Source organism: Sciurus vulgaris, assembly GCF_902686455.1.
Source record: "Sciurus vulgaris genome assembly, chromosome: 9".
Classification (NCBI taxonomy): Eukaryota; Metazoa; Chordata; class Mammalia; order Rodentia; family Sciuridae; genus Sciurus; species Sciurus vulgaris.
In genome coordinates, this window is record NC_136469.1 from 127,565,006 (window position 1) to 127,583,515 (window position 18,510).

Here is an 18,510-nt window from a genome sequence, read left to right on the forward strand (position 1 = left end):
GCTTTTCTCGACCTTATGGGAGGAATCTTTTTATTTATTTTTTTATTATTATTTATTTTTATTTTTCTGGTGGTTATTAATGTCACAAAGCACACTTTATTTTTATTTGAATTTGCCAAATGTTCTATACAAGGCAGACACTTCACCATGAAATATTTAAATTAAAAATAAATAAGTTCATTCCATCCTACATAGATCTTCATCTGCCACATACAAATAAAAGACATCAGTTATAAATTAAATAAGTTAAAATAAATAGTTGTAGGAGACTGTGTGGTCCAGCAAGATCACCTCTTTGTTCCCTTTGTTCTGGACCCCAATTTCTATGCTGTGTAGGACACTGGACAGTTCATTGGGATTAGCCCCTCAGTGAAAAGCCCTTGAACACAAGTTTCCAAATCATGTTTGGATGCTGGGGTCAGGTGCTCAGAGTCTAGCACAGTGTCTGAAGGCAGAGATCAGCAAGGTGAAAGCTCAGAAGCCCAGGCCTCTTACCCACCACCACACCTTCTTGTAATTTACCCAGAGATACAGAAACAGGAAATTCAAAGAGCACAAAGCAAGACATACCACAGTGAAGCAGTCAGAAATGTCAGTTGAGTCTGAAATGTTGAACGGTCAAACTCTACTTTGTACCAAGACATGGCAATTTCTAACAGTCACAGGCTAAATTTTACCACAGAATTTCTGATTTCATTAAATAGGTTGAACTAATTTAAACCTCTTAATTAGAAAACAAGCCTTCTGGAGGCAGAGTTCAGGTCACAGATGAGGTCTATTCAAGGCCTGTCACTAATCCCCTTCACAGGCAAGGCATTACTCATCAACCACTGCACTCTTTTAGCTCAGATCCCTCCTCCATATAGCACTCCAGACAGCCTCTACCAATCCATTAGTTTTAATGCTTGAGACAAAAATTCATTACTAACCCTAGTCCTTCTCTATGTACTGAACTCTTTCATGTGAAGGAGGCATTGAAGCTGGACACCTATGTATCTTAGGTGCCTTCAGACTAATCATTTAATCTTTTTGAACTGGTGTCTATATATAAATGGATAAAGCCACCTAACTCAGCTGTTGTAAAGATTAGGATAATTTGTGTAAAGTGCTCAGTATCATGCCTGGCACATAGTAGGCATTTAATAAATGATAATTATTATTACCATTATTATTATGGGATAATTTTAAGGCTACTGATGTTGCAAATGGAATTGATAATGACGTTTCCATTGACAGAGGACAGCGTAATATTATATATTAGGTCAAACCATATGCAATGGGTATTTGACTCTTTTTGACCTCTAGACCAATATGCAATGGTCTAGTTCATTCAAATCACTTATATATTCTAACTTTATCAGACTCTTTGCTTCATGGTTGTCCCCAGAGACATATGCCCACCATTTAAAAAGTTCCTCAAATCAGTTGCTAGTGTAAGCACAGCAGGGAATCTGCTGAGGGAAGTTGAGGACTTGATGACTAATCCCACTATCTTGTGTCTATTCATATAACTTCTGGAGGCCTCAATTTCCCTATCTGTAGATTGGAAATAATTTTGTGTGTGTGTGTGTGTGTGTGTGTGTGTGTGTGTGTGTTTTCAAGTGGGGCTTTGTGATGAGAAGAAGAGATAATGGCTGGGAAAGCACTTTTGAAAGTTAAAAATCATTGTACCAAATCAAGGTATTGTTAATTCTACTAGATTATGCCACTTAAGAAAATATTAACATTTAATTTTAATCTTTTTCTATAGAAAAACTGCACATAAGAGAACAGAGAATTCATGCAATCATGCCAAATGACCATCAGAACTGATTTTGATGACACTGTCAAGTAGATGTTAGAACTATTCAGTAAATACCTAATGCTTTGTCCTTAAAATTTGTACCTCATCAAGGTGAAATAAACATGAAACGAGAATAGTGAGAACCATGGGATTTACAAACCCCTCAAATGTCAAGCTTTTACATTCATGTCAGAAATTATACATTTTGGAAAAGCCCACAAGGAAAACAGAGGAATTGCCTTTGTTCTCCCTTGTAGTTCTTTAAAATGGGCTGGCAACGTTTGCTTTTGGTAGAGTTATGCCTAAGGATAGGGAAACAAACTTTATGACCTCCCAAAGTAACTTTCAGACCAACAGTTCCATTTTTCCCTCAAGGGACCGTTCCTTTTCCATGCCCAAAGCCGGGGCGATCAGTTAGTGAGGGAGAATGATGTTCGGACCAGCTACTAGTACAGGTGAGTGTGGCTCAGTCCCAATCCTCAAGTTTTCTTCCCTTGTCCTGTGAACCGCAGCCAGTGCAAGGCACCTGGGAAGGGTCACCTTTAGTCGGCCTCGAAGGCGCTGTTGGTGGCTCCCACAGATTCAGACTTCTTCTTGTGCCTGGTCCACATTTTTCGGAGGATGCCAGAGACACCGCAGGAAGCACTGCCTGTCAGTGGCAGGGAAGCCTCCGCACCCTGGGGGAGAGTTGGATACTCTTCCGTCATCTTCTTGAGATGTCTGGATCCTCTTCCTAGAACAGTTCCATTCTCTGAGCCTGTGGCTACCACCTCTGCTGCAGCTGGAGATTTCACTGAGATCCGGGCCACTGGAGGAATCAGTGATTTTCCATATGCTCGATTCCCACACAGATTTGATGCTTTGGGTTCAGAAATCCCCACAGGTCTGGAGGGGGTTTTGGCGGGATGCGCCCCGGGAGGACGAGCGTTCTGCAGCCGCCTGAACCTGCGGCCTTCGCCTGCGTCCGACGGTCGCTACGGTGCGGCAGCAGCTCCAGGGGCCGGGACGTGTAGAGGTCCGACTCGATCACCACATTCTTGGTCAAGAGGTGTTGAGAGCTTTTGACTCTTCTCCTGGCTGGACTGGACACCTTGGAAGGAATCACGGTGGTGCAAACTTCTATATTTTCATCGCTGCAGCTGTAAATCTGATGCACCGTTTCACCTTCTCTCCCCCAAGTGTCTGGGAACCGGCAGCCTGTCTCTGGACCCCTAGTCGCGAGGTTTCCTAATCCAGTCTGGCTCTCGGATCCTCTTTTTATTTATTTATTTATTTATTGACCCTTTGCTTCTGGATACAAAGAGTACGTATGAATGGATGTGGTCTGTCCATTGGCCTTTTGGGTTGTTACCATTCCCACTATGGCTCATGAAGGTAAATTGTGGTTGGGTTTTGAGGTGAGCTGAAGGACGTGAGGAGCTTATGGGGCATAAGGGAAATGCTTTTAAAAGTACATTTTTGCAAAGAACATGTATCCAAGCATCACGGCCTAGAGGTTCAGAGTTCGTGGGGAGCGACTGCAGGGCTGTGGGCTCACTTCTCCTGGCACTGCTTCTGGGCCTGTTCACTTCCTATCACCTCCTTGCCTGTATTCTGAGGTGTGGTGGTGTGGTGCCCACCCGTGCCTGGTACACAGTAACATTTACTAAATGGTGTTCGCTATTTATAATAATGGTTTGATACCCAGATCTTCTAATGTGCCTGCTTGATGTGAGCATCACTTAGATACTTCCTTACCATCTTTTATTTGTTATGCTTTGATGTCTTTTTATCTCAGCAATACTTAAGTCTATTATTTCTTATCTTCTTCCTCACCATTACCTAACCAATCCCTAGTTTCTAACAGTCTTCCATGCAGTGGAAATAGAGCAGCGTGGACCAGGGAGACAGGAAGATGTGCCCTGGGTGCTAAGCCAGGCTTCTGCCTCCTGGCACCTCCACTTACCAGCTGTGTGATGCTGGACAACTTTCTGCAGCTCACCAAGTGAAAAACTGTACCAGCCTCGCACAGATGGGATGAGTGAGTGACCTTGGTCAGAAAGGCCCAGCATGGGGCTGAATACAAAGGTCACGAGGCAGAGAGACTCAGCACATCCGGGCATAAGATGTTCTTGACAATGCCATCATTTTCTGTGTGGAATGGGAATGGGTTGCCGCTTAACCTTATCCCAGATACACAGCTCAGCAATGCTGGCCATGTAGGTGTGAAGGTCTGTCCTGAACCTATGAATAATTCAAGCAAACCTTCTGCTGACCTAAGTGATCTAGGCAAAGAGGCTGGCCTTTAAGGGACTTTGTCAAACGGGGCTTAACTCCTTGTCTCCTCAGGATTAAGCCAAATTCTTCAGGGATAGGGTTCCAAGATACAAAATAGGATGCCCAGTTAATTTGAATTTCAGATAAATAATGAATAATCTTTAGTACAAGTATGTCCCATGGACAATATTTGAAACATGCTTATGCTATAAAATGATTTGAGTTTGGCATTCAAATTTAGCTGGGTAACCTAGGGGTGTGTGTGTGTGTGTGTCTGTGTGTGTTTCCCCTAAGCTTGATGACCTCATCTGTGGTCCACGTAGTGCCTACCCTGTTAATCTTGCTGATGAATTAAAAAAATCAGGCCTTTCAGGATAAAGTTGGTTTTTTTTTGTCCCCAGTATCTGGTACCCAGGGTTCTAGTCCAAGGCTCTCTGATGCTTTTCCCACACACTCCAATAGCATTTTACCTTAAATTTTGCGTTCATCTATTTTAATCCCTTTCATCAGATGAACAGCATTAACTCATCCTATTTATATATAATCTATTTATAAGCACCGTGAAAGAGAGGGTATGTTTGGCAGGAGAAGCATCTCCTATTTAGCAACTGGCAAACGTCAAGAGAGGTTTTGGCTTCAATAAACATCTCTCAAAGTTGTGATGGAGGGAGGGAGATTATTACCATCCTCTTCCTTTTGGGATAAACTCAAAAAATGAAACAAAAATGAAAACAAACATACAAAAACATCTCATGTGAGGGAATGGCGAGATTTTCTCCGATCCTTAGCCGGTATTCTTTGCGGCTGCTTCTCTATCCCAACTCTCGAGGCACTAAGTAAACAGCTTTGCATGAATTGGAGAGGCAGCTGGGGTGAAGGCAGCGGTTGCTGCCTGCCTCTGATTGACCCCAGCATAGTCAGTCGCTCATGAAGCTCCCTCCTCAGAAGCCTTCCCAGGGGCTTGCTGGCGCCAGGAAGGGTTAGGTGGGCAGAGGGCTTCGGCTGTGCCATGCCACTGCGCTGGCTTCACGGCCAGAGCTGACGCCCTCCAGATGCCTGGTGGGATCTCCCCAGAGCCACAGACACACTTGGTCTGGAAGAACTGGGGTCCTTCCTGTCTTATCACGTTTCTGTGGAATTGTGCATGTGTGTGTTGTCGGGGCGATAGGGCAGAAAATCTTTCTCCTGGGTTCTTATTTTTCAAAAGGAAGAGATGAAGACTAGACTGCCTAGCGAGCCTGTATTTGTGGTGGACACCCAGTGAGCCCTGACTCTCGTTAGGAATCTCCAAGGCCAGGATTCTTTACCCACAGAACACTGGTCTTTGGAGGTAGGTGGTGGGGGAATGGAGTGTAGACCTCACTAGGCTTCTTGGTAACTCAGCTGGCTTATGCTCATTCTGATTCCTTAAATTGTGAGTTAACCATATTTCTGAATTGCTTCCTACTTATTTTAGAAAAGGGAGAATTTGTAGCAATAGATATGCAATATTTATTCCCAGAGAGAGAGAGAGAGAGAGACTTAAGAAATGAAAGCTCATAGATTTAAGCCTTGGCAGAGGAGCAATAGTACATTTTAGGGACCTTGTCCGTGTGTCAAGGGGACGGAGGCATGGTCAAATCACGTTTCATACCAGGGAAGGCTCTGTAGCTATTAAAATAATAATTATGATAATAACCTGCACTGCTATAGGTTTTCAATCTGCCAATTTTGATTCCCAAAGTCTTATGTAAATGAACTCATTGCACTTATATATTTATCCATCTTTCCATTCATACCATAAAAATAGCCTCAGCTTTGGCCCAGGTTTAAGAAAATGCAGTAGGAAAGAGATCAGAAAAATACGATTTCTATATTCTAAGTCCTCGATTTAAATTTGAAACGAGAAGGCGTTTGGGCCTGTAATGGGCAGAAGACAACTTAGGGAGACATGTAATACCAGAACTCAGAGCCAGAGGAAGGCACCTGAGAAACAAGATCATTCTAGAAAGTCCTGAGGAAAGCTGGCACCTCTGAGTGAGGCTGGAAGGAAGGCTGAGCTTTGAAGTGTCTGCCAGGACAGAAGATCACATCTCGGGTGTGGGGAGGAGCAGCTTGGGGGGGAGCCAAGACAGTCATGACAGGTGGCATCTCCAAAGCTTCTCTGGATAAATCAGGGCCAGGAGCATACTCAGGGCATGAGTGCTGCTTGTTTATAGTTCACATTTTCTATAGAACAGCAGACAGAGTCCTGACCTCACAGCCCCTCGTAAAGCAACGAGGATCAGTGCAATCGGGTCATTTAAAGAGACAACATTTCCCTCCTTCCACGCAGGCAGTGTTTGTTGACTATTTGATCAACATATTTGTTGCAGTGTTGAGTGACTATTTTGTACCTGGAGATTTATGTTTGTTCTCCTGGGGATCCTCTGTACACAGGAGCAGGAATGGGGCCAACTCCTTATGGCAGCGCCCACCGGGAGCTAAGTCCTCGGGAAGCCCAGGTGAGGAAGCTTCCAGTGCTGAGTCTTCCCCTTGGTCCATGTCCCTCCCTTCTCTTCTGGTCTCTGAGGAAGCAAGTCCTCTCTCGCTTTTTCTGCCACTTGCTGTGGTCTGACATCCAAGGCGATAACCCTCTTTTCCTTTGTGCTTACAGGAGCCTGGTTATTTTCTTCCAGCTGCTGTAGCCATTTTCTTCCCAAATTCACGTATGTCTTCATTTCTCACGTTCTCCAAAGAATTCTCTCCCTAACTCTTCCACTCTTCGCTGATTCCACCCCAGATGTTTCTCTCTGACTTACTGGTTTTCCCTGCTCCTTTTCTCTTGTAATTCATTTACTTATCCTTCATGTCCTCTGGTGTCCACCCCAGGCACCCTGGCTCCTGAGTTCAGCATGAGTGGGTCAAGATCACAGGCCGTGGGATCAGTTGGACCCAAGACCGAAGCCAGTTCTGTGTCACTGGTTGTGTGTTTGGGGACAAGTTATTGAGTTCTCTGAGCTTCAGTGTTCTCATATTAGGAATAAAACTCCCGCTCTCCGTTGTGTGTGGTACTCAGCACCTTGGCTGGCAGAGAGCTCTGGTCCAATACATGGCAGCTGTGGGCTGTTATTCATTGTTCCATGCCATACTAGCTCAAGATCAAGTTCAAGGCGTACTTTTCAACATTTACATCTTATGTGCATTTACGTATAATGGCTGCACGTAAGCTCTTTTCCACTACAAAACCAAGATGGGCAAATGGTGGAAGAACTTAATTTATTATGTCATTAAGACATAATGATATAATACATTATATATATCTAACTATATATGTGTATATTATATATATAGAGAGAGAGGGAGAGAGCGAGAGAGAATTTCTAATAGGCAGTTTTGTTAGGCCCAGGACTTTGGATTTATTATAGAAAGCAATGCAGCTTCTTTGACGAAGGACTGATGCTGGGCACTGGTTTTAGGGTCCGTTTGGCAGTGGGGTGCAACAGTTAAGGAAGCTGCAGGTAAGAAGCACACATGGGGGCCGCAGTGATGATTCAAGAGGCAGCAAGTGGGAGAAAGGCCTGAATTAAAGGGTCAGCAGTGCCAACAGGAGATGAGAGACAAATGGGGTTCACAAAACAGGAGGATCACGATGGAGAGGAGGAGAGTGTGGACAAACCCAGATTTTGCCTGTAAAATATCATGGAAATGTCTCAAATTAATAAAATGAGGACTTTGCAGAAAGGAATCAGTAGGAAAAGAGACATCAAGTTAAATTTTGGGCAGACTGACTAATGTCACCTCAACTGGATTTCAAAATTAAAATCTAAAGGAGTCAGCGATAAGGGGCTGCCTTGGGAGTCTCCAGCATTAAGTCATTCATTGAAACCTTTTTCACTTCATTAGCGTGACAGGGTTATTAAGTGCCTACTATGTGCCAGGCATGATTCTGTGACCTAGAGATATGTGCAGCACAGTCCTGTCCTCCTGAGCTGAGCCCCAGTGGGCACTCAAGATCATGACCATGACTCATATTGATTGGGGACAGCATGCGATCAGCACTTTACCGGCATTATGTCATTGATCCTTATGACCCCTCAGTGAGGAAGGCACAGTCTCCATTGCACAGATGAGGAAACAGAGCCTGGGAGGGAGAGTTGGGAAGTGGAAAGGAGATGAAGGAGAGGGAGAGACATGGGAGAGAAACCGGAAGCAGAGAGTAGACCAGAGCAACGTCCAGGTACCTTGGGAAGTTCAGCGGAGTAAGAAGTGAGATTCCTGTATCTGGTGGGAAAGCAAACCCTGATGGTCCTGTGGCTAGTCTCCCCAGGGAATACAGGTCCATGCCAGGTTCAGATCTCTTTCCAGGTGGAGGAAGAGCTAGTGGGGAAACAGACAGGACTGCTCATCCCAGGAGGTAGGGAGAGAACCAAGGGAAGTGAAATAGCTGTTAACAGACATGACCACGTGATGCTGTTTTCTGAGTGGAGAAGCCTGAGAGAGGAGATGGGGGCATGGATTTGCTGTGCCATGGGCAGGAGGGACTCTGATTTGGACAACTGACTTTTCTGTGGAGCAAGGAGAGACTGCATGTCATCAGGTCCCTTGCTCAGCAGAAAGGATCCGTGGGAGGAAGATGTGCAGTAGCATCTCCAGGGAATCCATCAAATGGAACTTCACTATTCACTCGGTTGTGTCGCTGACGTCTGCTGCTGTTTATTTATTTATTTAGGGTTTTTAAATAGCCATTGCTCTTATCCTGTTGGTGCATGTCTTGTTCTTGAAGGAAAACGCTGGTGATATGAAGAGGAAATTTGTATTTGCACTTCGTCAGTGGTTCACATCCTCTTCCTGTCAACTTTATGAGTGTGAAATGCCATTAATCATTATGGTGTCATAAAACACACTTTACAATAATGCTATTTCCCCCCCAAGGTTTATTTCTACCATTCTAAGAGATATTTGTGTGGAAATAGCTTTCATTTGGAGCCTTTCATCTTGAACTCCATAGTTATTCCTGGAACTGCCGCCCCTAAGATGATAATTGTCTTCGGATGCCTGTTACAGGCTTTGCAATCTCCTGAGGGAGCTCTGCAGAGGAATGGGTTAGGGTACTAAGGAGACCCTTAGTTTTTGAACTAAAATCAACATATGGCCTTTCCCTGGTACCATGTGTCCAGTCTATGGGGTCTGGAAATCCAGCGGGGTCTTGTCAGGTAGAAGGAGCTCTGAATCCCCGGAGGCGGTCAGGAGCGGCCGGTGGCTGCAGGATCTTCACCCTGGAATCCAGGCTTGATGGCAAATTGAGTCCTGGTCCAGGGAATGACTGTGAGGCCAGCCGCACGACTGCAAGGAGCTGCAAGCTGCAGGGATGGCTGTGAACCTCAAGGAGGACTCCAAGGGGCCCGGGGTCCCTAGGGGCTGGGAGGGACCTCATAAAAGGTGGGGCAGGATGGGAGCAGGCTCGATGGAGTCGGTACTGCCCATGGGCTGTGGGTCAGCACTCAAGGCTTCCGGACGGTAGGTTACTCTTCTCCATTTCCACACTACGCCCAGTCAGGAGCCGTCTTTTTCTGAATATGGGAACATATAGCTTGTCCTTGTTGTTTGGAAGAGGTAGTATTTTTAAAAAAATTGCTCTCCTTTGTATCTCTTGACTTTTGTGTCCATCCAGTGAAAAACGTATATGTGTGTGTGTGTGTGTGTGTGTAAGGGTGGTTACTGAGCATTTTATTGGTCTGAAATGGGAGATACTGGTTCTGTACCAGGGCACTAAAGTGGTAAGTTGCTTCCCTGCTAAACAAGGTACTTAACTTGATTTTATTTTGTTTATTTATTGAGCTAGTTTTTTACTTAACACTTGGTTTTGTATCCGTTAGGGCGATCTTGGCTTCAGATAACCAGAGTCAATGGTAAGAGACTTAAACACTGAAGGAGTTGGTTATCCGATAAGACAGGATGAAGTGTGCAGCCCCTGACACGGCTTCTCTGACCCTTGCTTCTTGATGCCCCTCACTTTGAGTAGGGGCTGGATTTTGGGCCTCATTATAAAGCAGTGGCTTTCTGCTAGGGATGATTTGTCCCCTAGGACATTTGGCAATGTCTGGGGACACTGTTATTTTTTGTCACACCTGGTGTGGTGGTGGTAGCGTTGGCACACAGTGGGTGGAGGCCAGCAGTGGGTGGAGGCCAGGCCTGCTGCTAAACATTCCCACAACGTGCAGGATACCCTTACAGTGGGGAAGGATCCAACAGCAAGATGGAGAGGCCCTGTGTTGCAAGAACAGAATATGGTAGGAAATAATGGATGTCGTGGCTGTGATTAGGTTGTGGAGACTGTGTTGTCTACCCTGGGTGGGCTCCATCACCCCTCTGGGACCCTGGCTCTGGGGAGAGCCCTTGCCACGGGAGGGGCCTGTGTGAGTGAGTTTGGACGTGGATCCTCTGAGGCTGGCCAACGGCCCCATGAGTGGTCTGGGTGTGCCTGCATCTTGATTGTGGCCTGGGGCGGACCCTGAGCCAGAATCCCTCATCCAGGTCCCCCTCAGATTCCTGATCCATCAAAGTTGTGTGATTACGCATGTTGTTCTAAATCGCCATGTTTTGGGGTGACATGAGGTATGGCAGCAGATAAGGAACCCACAAGAAGTCCAGAGGCAAGGCGGGTCCAGAAGTGGATGAGAGACTAGCGATGTGTCCAGGCCCGGGGTCCTCGTGCCTTCGCCCCACCTCTTCTATATGGTCCTTCAGCTTTCTGGTGAAGTTCATGTGCGGGCTATTTAGCTACTTAGTGGCCACAGGCACTCAGAGCTGCAGGCAGGAAAGAAACCCTCTTCTTGGGCATTTCTTTTATTAGGAATAAATGTTCTCTCTGGAGCCACCTGTGGGACTTTTCCCTCAGATCCCTTTGGTCATGATAAAGACATACACTGACGTCTTCGTTGTGAGACAGTCTGGGAAAGTAAATATTAGACATCTTTAGTCTTTTTTGTGAGAAGTGGTTTCTATTAGCAAGGAAGAAGAGCAAGCTGAGGGAGAGAGGATGCCATCTTCCCCCTCATGAGAGGGAGCTGTAGCAGGGGGCCACTCTCCCTTGGTGGCAGCAGCCACATCTTGACTCTGTGAGGCTATTTAATAGATCTCTGGGCTCCTACTCCTAGGGCTAGTATATGTATCACTCGCCACTTCCTCTTTTTAAAAAAAAATTTTTTTTTGTTGTAAATGAACCTTTATTTTATTTATGTATTTATATGTGGTGCTGAGAATTGAACCCTGTGCCTCATGCGTGCTAGGCAAGCACTCTACCACTGAACCATGACCCCAGCCCTGCCACTTCCTCTTTATAGCACGGTTTTCCCACCGAGATATGCTTGGGTACAGGGGAGGAAGGCCCGGGTGGCCCCAGGTGCGTGCTCCTGGCCGCTGGCTGGCTCCGGGCCTGCTGCAGCAATAGCGGGCGGGGCTCTCTCTGAAAGTTTGGGACGAGCAGCTGAGGAGGGATGAACTGGGTTTCAGAATTCTCCTTTCCCTGGAGCTTTGATGGAACGCTGCTGCTTCTGGCTCATTGTGCCATGGCCTCCTAGGCCTCCTAGAGGAGAAATCGTGGAGAGAAACGGAATCACACATTTTATCCTCAGGACTGCACTGGAAGTGGTAGGATGATGAAGAATACGCGTGAGGGAGAAGTTTGTGCACCCAGTGATCTGCAGAGGCAGGGTGAACACGAAGTCTGGCTTACAGACAGTGAATAAGAGGCATCTGAGCTACCATGCCTCAACCCAGAGGCAGAAGGTGCAAGGAAAAGATCATGAAATTAGGAGCTGTTCAAACCTCATTTGCTGTGTGATCTTGGGCAAGTCATTCAACCTTTCTGAGGCTCAATTTCACAATCTGTAGCACATGAAAACACTTGGCTGAGTAAGCAAAGAAGTGACTTGACTCTGCACAGCAGAGAGAATCTTCAAGTTTGGCATTTGCTTCTCATCTTCTAACTCTTTTTAGGAGCTCCCGGCACCTACTCATCCCTCATTCTTCTCTGATGATGTCCACGTGTTTGGGTGTCTGATCATATGGAAAGGACTCAAAGGAATACTAGGGGCAAGAATCTTTAATTTCTGAACTATCTCAGGCATATTTGCATTTTGAGAGCAGAGGGTTGGATGGAGTGAGGCTAAATTCAAAGATATAAATCATGAGTAGTAAGACGTCAGTAGGAAAAGTTTGAGGTGAGGGATACTGTGTCCTTTGGTGGCATTTTAAATCACTCCTCTAGCACACTGACTCCTTCTCTGCCCGAGACTGATTTTACAAAGGCAGATTCCCTGTTAGAACAAAAGGACTGGATTAACACCGGCTCCCCTGGCCCCGGTGAATGAGTTGGCCGCTTCTTCTTTCCTTTCTAATAGGTGGAAGGTGTTCCGCCACATCCCTGCATCAGGGCAGGGCAGATGGGAGGTGTCATTCATTCTTTGGAAAGGGTCAGAGGAGAGAGACTGGAGCCATCCCTAAGTTGGTAGCACCTGGGATACCTCTTCCTGAAGGGCACTCAGCAGACGTGGGAGGGAGCAGGGTCTCTTCATCTCTGTCGTGGCTCCGGGTTGCCCTGTGTGGCCCTTTCCCCTTCAAAATGTCCATTTTAAATGGATTTCCAAGGCTGACTGAAGAACCCACAGCTGAAAACTGACCCCTGGAAGACAGGAAGGAAGCGGTTAAGGACTTGGGCTCTGGAGTTCACAGCCTGGTTCAAATTCCATGCTTGGTAGTCATGACCTTGGAGACATCGCTTAATTAACCTCCCAAAGCTGAGGCTTCTTCATCTGTAACCTGGATTAATGGCAGTGGTAAGAGGCAGCGCCTAGCCGTGTACTACAGCGAGCTCAGACCTGCCCCACACATCGACGACTCCTGTCATCCTCATGGCCACTGAGATCCGAGTGTCCTTGTCGCTCTGGAGCCAAGGCAGGGTAAGGTCCAGTGACTGGGATGAGCCAGTCGGCTTGATGGGTCTGCTTGTCCCTGGATGAGCCAGTTCGTCAACCTCAGGAGGAGGGCCCCATCCCCGCTCCTACCCGCCCGCTGCCCTGATGTCATGGGATTCTGTGGAGGACTCACTGAGATCGTGCAGGCAAAGTCACAGGGACCCCTTGACCTTACTGTCATCTTCTTATTTCCTATTTGTGGGACTACTTTCTAGAGAAAATCTGAAGTGTGTTCCTGAGTGTCAGTTAGGTTAAAGGGTCATCTATTACCGACCCTTGGAAATTTCCAGAAAAATAATTTATAGGCAACCTTTTTCTTCTTCTGCTCCCTCTTTGAAGTTCAAGTGCAACCACTTGAAAGGAGACGTCCGTGTGTTAAGTATCTGAAGGTGAGTAGGGCAGGTGTGTGACCTTCGTCCTTAAAGATGAGAACAGGGAAGAAGCAGTGAGGAGCCCAGGGCTAGTCAGCCACGTGGTCAGGCCTGCCGTCCCTGACCTCCTGCCAGGCCTCGCAGCAGGCTGACTTGGTCATGGTGGAGAGGACACCAACAGTGGAACTCCGCGGGTGAGCACAGCCACGTCTGCTCTTAGAGCCTGATCTTTTTGGATCAAACGTCATTGCCACATCTTTATCAGGACATAATGAGCGTCGCGGGAGGGCGGCTGGTGGTCTGTCGTGTGTCTGGGCCTAAGAGTTGTTGCAAAGGAGAAGCGAAGGCCAGCGACTGGGTCGTTTTGGAGGGGCCGTGGGACGTCACAGCCGTATTATTGAAGTTGACCTTCTGCTTAAACCTGTAGCCGTCTCATCAATCAGCTGCCTGGGGTCTCCTGAAGGGCAGTCAAATGATTCTGTTAATCGCTGGCTCATTCTCGGGTTCTCGCTTCAGGAGTAATAAATTTTTAAAACTTTTTAAAAAATGAAAAGTTGGGTGACAGGTGTGTATGGAAGAAAAATAATCAGATGGAGGAACAGTCATTTAGGAGCGAGCAGTCGGAGCAAGGGCTGGAAAAAGGCAAAAGTTTCTCCTGGCTGTGGAAGACCTCGCTAGCTCCCAGAGCTGTGCCTGGATGAAGAGGGGAAATAAGGCTCTGGACTTAGCCACCACTTGGTTCTCCATCACTTGGTGCTGAGTGTTCAGTACTCAGGAAGACCAGGCAGAGTGCCGGACACAGTGGCACATGCCTGTATTCCCAGAAACATCGGAGGCTGAGGCAAGAGGATCACAAGTTTGAGGCCAGCCTCAGCCACTTAGCAAGGCCCCATGCAACTCACCGAGACCTATCTCTAAATAAAATTAACAAAAGGGGTGAGGATGTGACTCAGTGGTTGAGCATCCCTGGGTTTATTCCCCGGTACCAGAAAATTAAAGACTGTGGACTTGCACATGGGGATGTTCATTACAGAATGAACCACAGAGAGATGATCCACTCCATGACGGCCTCTGACAGACAGGCACCCGTGAAAGTAGGCAGGTGCCTGACTCATTTCTCACTCATCATCTCAAACATTAGCCTTTCTTTTGTTTTATAGCTTCAGGGAAAAACCAAAACCCAGGCATGATAACCCCTGGAGAGCTGTATCTCCATTACTGTAAGCAGGTTGCTTTGCAGAGATTCTTGTATTGATAAGATGGAGAAGCAATCACTAGCCGAGAGCCCTGGGTGGTGCTTGATCATCTGGTTGACAACACTGGCTTGTCTCAGGATCATGGGCCTCCAGGTCAGAATGCCCTGAGCCCATTTAGCTGTGTGACTTTGGGCAAGTTACTTAACCTTTCTGAGTTTCAGTTTCCTCATAGATGGGGATAGTCACATTTACCCTACAGAGTTGTTGTCGTCATTCTGACATAAGATCCCTCATTCATTTAAGAAAGTGTTTATTGATGCAATGAACATCTTAAAATAGCACTGAGGTTAAAAGTATGAATAGTGGAACCGGAATATCTCTGTTGAATTCTGGTCTCACCACTTCCTCAGACAAGCTGAGCATCCATTTTTTGCATCTTTAAAAAATGAGTCTAACACCCTTGTCTCCTTGATGGGATGATTGTGGGGCTCTGATGAGTTTCTGTCTGTAAAGCCCTTGGATTGTGCCTGGCACACAGTCAGTGCAGTGTGAGCCACTGTTTTACAACAGGGACAAAAACACACCAAATAAAAGCAAAAGGAAAACCCAACAGAGGCAAGGTGGCTGCCTTCTGGTAACTCCTGGTTTGCAGGGAAGATGGGGCACACAGAGCGCTATGGCACAGGCCCTGGTACAGTGGGTGTTCAGTATATGGCAGCTGTAAGTGTCGTTGTTGCTGAATTTACTAGGCTTGAGACACGAGAAGCCAGAATCTGAAATGCAGGGGTGAGCTGCACATCATGTGTGGCCCTCCTGTCCTGCCCGGACCTCCTTCCCATTCCTCATCTCGCATAGGGGACGAATGTGTCCTTTGAGATAGGCAAGAAAGCAGAGGTGACTGCTTGACAGCCTGCTTATAAAGTGTATTTTTACCCACGATGACAAATGTTGGGCTCCTCCAGCTTTGGTTGGCTGGTTCGGTTTTGTGTGACCTGTACCCAAGAGAACATGACTGCAGCACGCCAGGATATCTTGAGTGATGAGCCCCATAAGTCTCTGCAGGAAGTAGCTGTTGAGAAACCAGTCCTGGAGTGCCAAAGGGCCAGGAGCAGAACCAAGGCCCACCAGTGCGCAGAGGAGACGGGTTAAGGAGGTGGGGGGCCCGTGAGGTGAGACCACCTGCTCACTCATTTTCATTGCACGAGGAGGGATTAAGCCCGTTGGAAAGAAACGCAGCCCTTCATCTGGAATTCCCTTAGAAATGTGTGCTATAAGAAATATCATGGCTGGGGGTGCACACCTGAAATCTCAGCGCTCGGGAGGTGAGGCAGGAGGATCACAAGTTCAAGGTCAGTCTCAGCAACTTGGTGAGGCCCTAAGCAACTTAGTGAGACCCTGTCTCAAAATAAATAAATAAATAACTAAAAAAAGGTCTGACTGGAGATGTGGCTTAGTGGTTAAGTGCCCCTGGGTTCAATCCCTGGTACCAATGAATGAATGAATGATGAAATAAAATAAAGAAAAAGAAATATTATGGCTGTGTGATGTCTTCCCTACCAACATTTTCTACTCATCAATTAGGAGGCAAAAAGAATATTTCATCCGTTCTATCCTCCCTTAATCTCTCTCTCCCTCTTTTCCTCCCCCAGTCCCACCCCCTCTCTCTCCCTCCTGCTGCTTCCCATCCTCTCCTGGTCCCTGTTCCTGTCCCTCTCTCTCTTTCTGAGGTTAAAGGGCATCCCAGACACAGTAGAACAGACCCACACGGAAGTCAGGAGGCAGCTCTGAAGCAGGTCACAGCGTATTTCTGAGAACAAAAACTGTGATCCTTTGCCCTTTCCACTTCCTGGGAAGTTGGTTGCTTTATTTGGCATTTGTTTAGCATTTATTTACAAAGTTTAGGCAGCAGCTGTGACTTCGGCAGGTACACAGGGAGGAGAGCTAGCAAGCTGCCAGATTCCACGAGTACAAATCAAACGTAATGTCGTAATGTCGTGTTGCGTGAGTTCTCAGCATTGTGTGGAATTAAACTTTGGACTGTTGAGTTGCCGTGTGAGAAAGGTGCGTCCACTGGTCTCTGCTCAGCATTAAAGATGAGATGTCTGTCTGGCTGGGAGGCCTCAGGGTAGTCCTATTTGGAAGGGGTGGGACGCGTGGGGCACTGTTGTGGGAAGAGCGGATAGCGAGATACTGGCTTTCTGGTTGAACTGGGCTGGACCTCTCTAATAATAGCTCTCAGAGGGAAAGGCCAATTTGCTCTCCTGCTGGTTTCTAGAATGCTTAAATTCCTTTTTCTCGGTGGCCCAGTTATGTACCTTAAGCATATGGGAACGCCAGCCACTATCTGCCCCAAATTGTACATCCCAAACACATTTCTAACAATGTGTCCTTTTGATGAGGGCAGAAAGATGGAAGAGGGGCGTCAGAGATGGCCCCATCGTAGCCGTGAACATAGCAGTCGCTCACCCTTGCAGGGGGCTGCAGGGAGCTGCGGTGCCTGAGGGTGTTGCGTATGTCACTGGAGCTTTGTCACCATCTGTGGCAGAAGTGGGGAGTGAAGAGACCATGTGTGAGCCAACGCGGGAGAGTCTGCCTGGTTCTGGCGGGTGAATTCTTTGTTTGTTTGATTTTACTTTTTTGGTTAGAGAGCTAGACACAACGATAACAAATGCTTGGCCTAACTCTGCAGCATTCAAGATGGAAAGATTTTTTCCCTCTCCCCCTTATTACTTCTTTCATGATCGTCTTGAGCAAGCCCATGTTCTTTTTCTTCAACTCCAAACTTCCCTCCACATGAGCCAAGAATAGGGTTTTACGTGGACTACTCAAGAGATTCATGTCACCCCCGCTTCCCCAGGATGCCTGAAAGATCACTAAACTTTGCTTTGCTTTTTGTCCAGCATTTGGCTATTCAAGGCTTCTTGTATGTCTGTTCCACATATTTAAGGTAAAAATACAGACCAGACGAGAGTGGGCCAGATCAGACTAGATCAGATCAGACTACACTATTCCAGACCAGACCAGACCACATTAGAGCAGAGCAGAACAGAACAGACCAAAACAGGTCAGACCAGAGCAGACCAGACCACGTCAGACCAGACCAGATGAGACCAGACCAGACCAAACCAAAATATGCCAGATCAGACCAGATCAGACCAGACCAGACTAGACCAGACCAAACCAAACCAAACCAAACCAGGCCAGATCAGACCAGAACAGATCAGAACAGACAAGACCAGTCCAGAGAAGACCAAAGAGATGATTGGCTCACTCAAGCCAAAGACCATCTTATGATTCAAGCTTGTTAAAGAGAGCAGAATGTGGACAGGTCACAGAAATAGGGAGTTGGAAGAAGGAAAAGGTTAGGTGAGAAAAAACATGGCAGACTCTGTTGGCCAGTGGGAGAATGCTAGCGCCAACATTTTTCTCAGCCCAGTGAGCTTTTCTTCTGGTTCTGAGAACAGTTTCTGTCATTTTTACTATGGAAAGATGTACGTGGGACTCAGCTGCTTGGGCTGGGACATTGGTTTTCTGGTGACTGATTATCTGGTGTGGGGCAAGGTGAAGTTGAGCCTGTCTGCTGAGGAAGCAGAGTTGCCACAGTGAGGTCTAACCACTATGCTTCAGTGCTCCAAAAAACAGTGAGGCTTTGACCCTTCTTGTACAAATCTCATAGTGTGGGGATATCTTATTTTGTTGAGTCAAAATAGCAGAACAGGGTGGAGATTCAGAGGAGGACCCTAGCTCAGGAGTTGTGGGAACAAAGGGGAGTATCTGGGTTAGAGGCTTCTAGAGAAGGGACATACTTCTTCGAGAATCATGAAGGACATGGGGCCCTTGGCCTGCATGCAATATTTGAATTTTCGTAAAACTATATTTTCCCACTCTTTGTTTTTTCTCCTGTGTAGCCATAAGGGTTGGAACTATAATGTTTACAATGAGAGATGGGGCTGGGACAAGTTCCCAGG

At 46.7% G+C, this 18,510-nt stretch overlaps 1 protein-coding gene and 1 pseudogene across 2 annotated transcripts in view; one reads left to right on the top strand and one right to left on the bottom strand.

Annotated features, from left to right (window-relative positions):
- Positions 1–18,510, top strand: part of PPARGC1A (PPARG coactivator 1 alpha) — a 606,121-nt gene that overhangs the window by 135,508 nt on the left and 452,103 nt on the right. The window lies entirely within an intron of this gene.
- Positions 1,610–10,765, bottom strand: LOC306669843 (vexin-like; annotated as a pseudogene). The gene is made up of 2 exons: positions 10,641–10,765; positions 1,610–2,994 (listed from the first exon to the last, which is right to left on the bottom strand). The product of its transcript is annotated as a vexin-like (transcript).